Genomic DNA, 8,159 nt, shown 5'->3' with positions numbered 1-8,159 from the left:
CCAGCTGTGCATTTGCATGCCCTTCGTCCAACCCCTGTCACTGGCATCCACCATCATGCACCGTGGGGAAGACCCTGCAGCCACAGGCATACATGCCAACAGGCAGTGTCCCCGCAGCTGTTGGTGGGCCAGCTCGGGCCTGTGTTCTGTCACTGGTCTGTATGGCTGGACCCTCCAGCGGTGTGCCTGCACCACGCTGGCCTGGCTGCCAGCACCAGCCTCCACTGCTGTGCACACACCTGTGGCAGCCACAGGAGGGCACGCTGACAGTCAGGGCCCTCACAGCTGCCATTGTGCCCACAGCTGGCCCTGGCCCCCACCACCACATGTGTGTCTGGGACCAGCCCCTGCCAGTGCACAGACACCTGCAGCTGGCCCTGCAGCCCAGTGTGTGCACGCCAACCACTCTGGCCACGAGTTCCTGTCTTGGTCCCTAGCCACTGGACCTAGAGGTGCTGCTGAGGATACCCTGCCCAGCCAGTCTTTCCTGCTGGCAGATTTGAGGGTGCTGGGGTTAGCAAGGTGTCTAGCATATAGTAGGTGCTTAATAGCAGGGTATCTAGCATATAGTAGGTGCTTAACTTGACCTTGGAGATGGCTCAAGGGCCACAAAACAGCCTGGGGGATGCTATCAAGAAGGGTGCCCAACGTGAAACTTATGGTCCCAAGTCCCACTCAAGGCCCTCACATGCTGCTCTGATAACCTGGCGCATCAGGTAAAAGGCTTTTCTGGGGCACCCACGTTGTCACAGGGCTCTCAATGAAGAGGGAGCACAAAATCAGAGTTTTCTGCAATTTCAGTGGCAGGAAAGATCTGTAGAGCCATTTCCAGCCCCAGAAATCACACCAGGGAAAAGGGTCAAGTTGGGGTGATTGAGGAATCACAACAAATTCTTCTCAAGCCCTGGGGCTGTGCCAGGTGATTTGCCCTGCTCCGGGAATGCCAAGGCAAGGGAAACTCCGTGCCAGCCCACCGCTGGCTTTGGGGCAGAGGCTGCCCGTTCCTCAGCTGGGGGAGTGACGTTTGTTACTGTGACTTCCCAAATCTGCGCAGCCTGGGCCAGGTGACCAGTGATCATCCATCCCGAAGGGACAGAGGCCACATCTGCTGCTCCCTGTCCTTAGTAACCTGTCTCTGTTTGGAATTCGGCTTACAAACTCACAGCCTGTGAAGCTTGGGCTTTCCTGCTTGCATGGTATTGTTGGGTTTGGTTTGGTTTTGGTCTTGATAGAAGGAATTCCAGATTCTATAAAAGGGAACTAATATTAGTGCACAGGTATTGAAACACCCCAGCGATGGAGAAGGCTTGTCTCTTATGGTGGAATTAAGAAATCACAAAGCTGCTGTTCATGAAGATTGTTTTGTAAGACACAGCGGGTTTGCGTGGCACACAGAGGCAATTAGAAAACATAGTTTGTTCACTGTGCAGGTTATTAACTTTATTTTTTAAAATAAAGCGATCACACTTGGCATCAAGACAGCCTAACATTGCCTGCTTTCTGATAAGATGTAATGAGTTGTACAGCATTCTGCCCAAAAGGTTAATCTGAAGCTAATCACCAGACAATCTAGGACAGTGATGGCGAACCTATGACACGCGTACTCATTTTTTTGGTTGATTTTTCTTTGTTAAATGGCATTTAAATATATAAAATAAATATCAAAAATATAAATCTTTGTCTTACTATGGTTGCAAATATCAAAAAATTTCTATATGTGACACGGCACCAGAGTTGAGTTAGGGTTTTTCAAAATGCTGACACGCCGAGCTCAAAAGGTTCGCCATCACTGATCTAGGATGTGGGAGAGTTGACAAGACCTTTGGTGTGGACTTAGAAAAAGGCAGGGACTCTTCTAAGTTAATAAGAGAAACAGGAAGCCATAGGCAGTGTCTGATGAAAAATTTTAAAACTACAAATGCCATTTAAAGTCTCTTGTGGAATTTGAGTTATGAACTCTACATTAGATATTATTAATGCTAATTCGCTTTAGTGCAGTGGTTCTCAACCTGTGGGTCGCGACCCCTTTGGGGGTCGAATGACCCTTTCACAGGGGTTGCCTAAGACCATCGGAAAACACATATATAATTACATATTGTTTTTGTGATTAATCACTATGCTTTAATTATGTTCAATTTGTAACAATGAAATGGGGGGTCACCACAACATGAGGAACTGTATTAAAGGGTCGCAGCATTAGGAAGGTTGAGAACCACTGCTTTAGTGTGATAATGGTGTTGTGGTTGAGTCAGAGGGGCAGATGGTGGTAGATGCTTGCCCAGTACTTAGGGTGAGTGTCATGATGTCTAAAACTTACTTTCAAATGGCTCAGCAAAGGAATCTTATATGGAATTAAAAGAATATGCTATCCAGCGAACGAGGTAAAGCAGGCTGCGGTTTCCTTATAGCATGGATTATATTCCAAGGAACTCACCTGGGCTGGGTCCTCACTTTTGGTCCTGGCAGTACAGATAAAGAATGCTTGATGGTTTGACTCATACCTGGGCATGAATTTAATGCTGCAATGCTAACAAACCAGCTAAGCAACTTTAGGTGCCAGAGTGAATGAGCCCGCCTTGGAAATTAGAATCCTAATTGTGTCTTTATGGACAAATATGCTGCGCAGTCTTGCGATTTCTCAGTCTAAACCGAGACCGGCCCTGTCTCAGAAGATGAAGACAGGTTAAGGCTGGTCAGAGTCAAGACCAACATTGGAGATGTTTGATAATGACCCCTGGCTGCTGTGACTACTTCCATTTGAAAAATATCAAGCATCCTTTTACTATTTTAAAGGTGAAATCCTTCAAATCAGAGCAAGAGGAAACAATTATGCTCAGACTGGCTCTCTATTTCTCTTATGTACCGAGCAAGTTTTGGATGCTGGAGCCCAGATCATCTTTCAGGCCCTATTTAATGAAACATTCTATAATTTAGTGGACTCTTAAATCTCATCCTTCAGAATGATGCTTAAAGGTCTCTCCTCTGATTGACCCACCAGCATCTAAACCCCTCCTATGGGTTGACCTGACCCTCCTCTTCCCTGAGTAACATTATCAATTTCTTCAAATTCAAAATGTTGACTTTCCTTGCCCGTTGTCCTCTGAATCCAGGCTCCCTCACTTCCTCCCTTCTACCTTCAAATTCTCTTCCATTATGTCTGAGCCCTCCCAGGGAAGAGACCATGTTTTATGATTCTGAACAGTACTGGGCCCAGAATACGTGATTTGTGCATCAAGTTGGCTGAAAAACAAGACTGTTGGGGAAGAGGAGTAAATGGATCTGGAAGGAAAGAGAGGAAATTTATCAATAATAAGGAGGCAGGAGAGATCTATGAGGTGGTTTGAAATACTGAGATATTAATTAGTGTTTATCATCACTGTGAATTTCTTCATCCTATTCCAAGTAGGAGCCAGCATGGCAGCTGGGAAAGTGGCAATTCCTCCAAGGCAGCCCCTTCCCAGCTTGTGTTCTTCTTGAGGGGTTTGTGCTGGAAGTGAGAAGCACAAGTAGAAGCTGTGAGGGAAAGAAGACAAATACCCCTGGTTTGGGAAGGGCAGAGGTTGTTGGACCCAATTGAAATAGGCTGACAAGGGTTTAATGGCTCACATAATTGTGGAGCTAGCTTCAGGCATGGCCGATTGCACAGAAAGACTTGGTCTCTTTTGATCTCTTGTGGCTCCGTTGCCCACTGAGCTGGCTTCATTCTTAGTCAGATGCTCTCTGTGTAAGATGATCCCACTAAGTATGGAGTCTAGCAGAGCAAGATAAAGTGCAGCAGACAGAACTCCCAGAGAGGAATTCCAGGCACTGATTTTATTGCTTCAGATTGGCTTCCAACTTAGGTCAGGAGCTGTCAATTGCATATTCTGGTGGGGAGGGGTGCTTTCTCAAAAAGAAATTGAAGTGCTGGTGCTGGAAGAAGGAGAAATATATTGGGCAGGCAAAAACATAAGATCCCCACTTCCATACTCGGGACTTGCTATGCCTCTGAGGAAAAAGGAGTCAGAGCAGCCTATATGGACTTATGCTACTGTGAGTCTCCACCTAGGACCTGGCCCAAAACATCTAACCTAACCTAGAACAATCACCAGCTCTCTGAAGGTCAAGGATGAGCATTAACATAAAATGATATTTTACAGTTGTTAAAGATGCGAGGTCTTTTGTTCAGATAATCTCACACATCTAATTGCTGGCTGACAGGTATTTCTTATTAAAATACTACAGTTTTATTGTTGCTCTTTCTTTATTTTTTATTTTTTTAGTTTTTAAGAGATACCTTTTTTTTTTTTTTCCAGAGCATTTTCCTACAGACTTGGGCTGTTTTTAGAGTGTTTTATGAATTTCAGTTTCCTGGAGCCCTACATCTCTCTTAGGAGGGTGGTCTGAGGTCGCCAGTGCAAGGTGAGCCACGGAACAGGTCACATGATTAACTGTCTGAGAGGAGGACACAAGCCTGCTTGGACCTCGACTCTGGTCGTGGTCTTCTGTTTTCCTTTGATATGGACCTGCTGATAATTTTTGCATGCTGAATTGTGTGTGGCAGTATCACATCAAGGGCACTGGTGCCATGTAAAATGATAATGGCTAAATTTGATAAGACCAGCCATAATTTATTGCTGCTTTAACCTCTCTGTTGCTGAGGCAACCAGTATTATGAATTCAGACTTTGGCTATTTTAGTTAAGTTTAAAAATTTATTACCTTACAACCACTCAGCCCATCGCTTTGCTCTTATCCTACTCCTCTGAGTCACGCTGACCCCCTAAGAGTTGCCTCTAACTCTAAATTAACTGAGACCTGTGGCCCGGGTGCATTTGAAGAGCTGTTACAAATGCACCATGACTCATATGCCCAGAGTAACCTGCTCAGTCTCATATGCTCAGAGTGATTTTGCTGAGTCCTCCAAAGAGAATGGACCTGGGACACTCCACACTGATCTTTCAAGGAGTCTGCCCTTTATTGTAGGATTGAAACTCACTGCAGGACAGGGCAGCTTCGTTCACAATAACTGGGCTGGCCCGTGGTTAATTCAGTAACATGGGCGGGCGGCCAGTGTGAAGGGTTAGTGGAGAAAACAAGCAGACAAACAAACCTACCTCCCAAAGCCATCCTTGGGATAGGTTTTGGCTTTGTCCCCTCCTTCATTGCTTGTGGAAACACTAAATCCTTTTGCTCTTTCGTCTTCTTAGTTAACTGTCCCTGCTTTGCCATCGCTCTGATCTGAGCTCCCAGCACCCTTTCGCTGGACAACTGTGCTCATTTCTGATCTTCCTGCTTCTACCTCATCCTGGTGTACCATTCATTCAGCCAACACGTATTCATCTTGTCCTCCATGCTGTGGACACTGCATATCTCACAGTCCCATAGAAGACAGAGATGAGCGAGCAAATAGTTGCAATGCGATTAGAACATAAATTCCAGGGATAAGGACCATGTTGGTTGCATTCTTTGTGCCTAGTGTTTGTTCAAATAAGTAAATGAGCAATATGTGAGAGTTATAACTAAACACATGTTCCAAGAGTTAGGGAATTCTTCAGAAGACAGGGACTAACTGAGTTGGCAAGGAAAGGGACTTGCCTGGCTGGGTCAAGTAGAGGGCAGGTGAAACTCTCTAGGAGGTGACATTGTGCCTGCAGGCTCACCTCCTCCAAAGCCTTCCCCAGCTGCTCCAGTCCTCGGGGGCTCTTCCCTTCTGAACTGGGCACTTGAAAATATGTTGACACTTCATATTCTTAATGGCATTGGTTTTTTACATGGATGTGTCATGTGTCCCTAATTCGACCACAGTGTCTTTGAGAGACTAGCAGTGGTTCTCAAACTTATTTGGCCTACTGCCCCCTTTCCAGAAAAAATATTACTCAGCCCCTGGAAATTAATTTTTTTTAAATTTTAATAGCAGTTACTCATCGCCCCCAAATGCACCTGTGGCCATCACCGCCCCCCTGGATCGCTGCAGCGCCCACCGAGGGGCGGTAGCGCCCACTTTGGGAATCACTGGACTACAGTTTATTTCCTACATGCATAGTCCAGATGTTCATAACTATAGTCACTTTTAAATAGGACATATTCTACTTTAGGAACACCTTTCTGTACATTTTATTTACTTATGACACATAAGGGATGCTTCCCTTTAAGTCAGCTTCTCTGGACCTATAACTGTTAATTTATAAACCTTTAATTACTTGCTTGAGTCTGGGACAAGGTCAGAAAGAACTTTCAAAGAGCCAAGTGTAACTATCAGTTGTGATTCAATCAGAAATGCAAATAAAGTATTTTTGGGTAAGTCAAAGGAAAACCATAATTTGATTTACCCACCACTTTGATTTCAAAACTACATTGGCCCCATTAAAAAGCAAATTTAAATAGGTTTAAATACTGGTGAATATATTACTTGTCAGTTATAGCAATAATACATTCCAGATCCCATGAGTCTGGCATCGAAACCACTTTTGAGAATTTAACTGTCAGAGGGCTTTGTTCTAAGCATTAGTGGGTGCTCACATTTTTTTAACTGTTCTAAAATAATTTGTTTTGGTTTGATTCTGGAATGTAATTAATTAAAGACTCAGATAACTTCATTACACGATGTTTAGAATCCAATTTAAAGGGATTTTTAAAAGTAGTCAGAACTTGAAAGATAAGGTTTTAAGGTTATTAAAGATAAACCTTAAATACTTGTCATGCCTCTGTTTATAGAAGAGAGATTTTCTGTTGTTTTTTTTTTCTTTCTTCACTCACCTCAGCTCAAGTAAACTCAGTTATAGCACAAATGCAATAGTGGCATCCGGTGGCTTGGCCTGTGAATGACAGGTGTGTGTCACAACTATGGTCTGGGGTGCTGGGAGTCAATGCGACACAGAGACACAGAACCGTTGGGAGAATGTGGCAATGCGAGCAGAAAATGCAACCACTAGTTATATTTTTAAGACTTAAAATCATTATCAGTGAATCTGCATGGTCCTTTTAATGAAGTGCATGTAGCCTTTACAATTGAGTTGAACATAAAGTTGCAGGAAGTTATTTTTGTGGGATCCAATATGGTGTTTCCCCTCTGTATTTTTATACAGAGACAATGCCATTATTTCTCTCACACTGTTATCCTATAAGGTATAGATTAAATGGTGAGTTTTGTCTTTCTCATATTTTATAAAAGAGAAGAAGATAAATGAGGGGAACATTTTAAAATTGTAATTCTTATGGAAGTGTGGGAAATGGAGTAGAAGAATCCATAACAAACCATTAACAACTGCCAAACCTTTAATCTTTTTTTCTAAAATGTATTTCTTTATTGATTTCAGGGAGGAAGGGAGAAGGAGAGAGAGAGATAGAAACATCAATGATGAGAGAGAATCATTGATCGGCTGCCTCCTGCACACCCCACACTGGGGATCGAGCCCGCAACCCAGGCATGTGCCCTTGGCCGGAACCGAACCTGGAACCCTTCAGTCTGCAGGTTGACGCCCTATCCACTGAGCCAAGCCAGCTAGGGCTTTAATCTTTTTTTTTTTTTTAATTAAAAATGCACAGATCCCTGAGGATATGTTTTTATTGATTTTTAGAAAAAGAGGATTTTTAGAAAAAGAGAGAGAGAGAGAAGAGAGAAATATCAATTGGTTACCTCCCATAGGCACCCTGACTGGGAATTGAACCCACCACTTTTTGTGTTCAGGACGACACTCCAACCAACTGAGCCACCTGGCCACGGCCAACTCTAAAATGCAACTAAATCTTTGGTACTCTTTGCCTTTCTCTCTACCCTTGAAGGACATCACTGTCATAGCTTATTGTGAAAGTTTTCAGCTTTTTAGCTCTTTATTTTCATTTTTAATATCTTTATGAATAACACTAGAGACCCGATGCATGAAATTCGTGCAAGGGCCTTGGCCCCGCCCCCTCCTGCCACCACCGTGGCTGGGGGCCTCTGCCGCCTCTGCCTTGGCCCCCGCCTGCTGCAGCTTTGTCCAGAAGGAAGGACGTCTGGAAGGGCATCCGGTCTAATTAACATATTATGATTTTATTATTATAGATAGCATTGATTTATCTTATTTAGAAATGTTATATAAAAATATAATTATGCTGTTAATTTCTATTAATTTTTGCACTCAAGAGGCAATTGGACTCTCATAAATACTCACCTTGAGTGAAAAAATTTATAGACTA

The sequence above is a fragment of the Myotis brandtii genome, unplaced genomic scaffold, assembly GCF_000412655.1.
Source record: "Myotis brandtii unplaced genomic scaffold, ASM41265v1 scaffold69, whole genome shotgun sequence".
Lineage (NCBI taxonomy): Eukaryota > Metazoa > Chordata > Mammalia > Chiroptera > Vespertilionidae > Myotis > Myotis brandtii.
The sequence above is the reverse complement of the archived record's forward strand: the minus strand, read 5'-3'. Positions refer to the sequence as shown.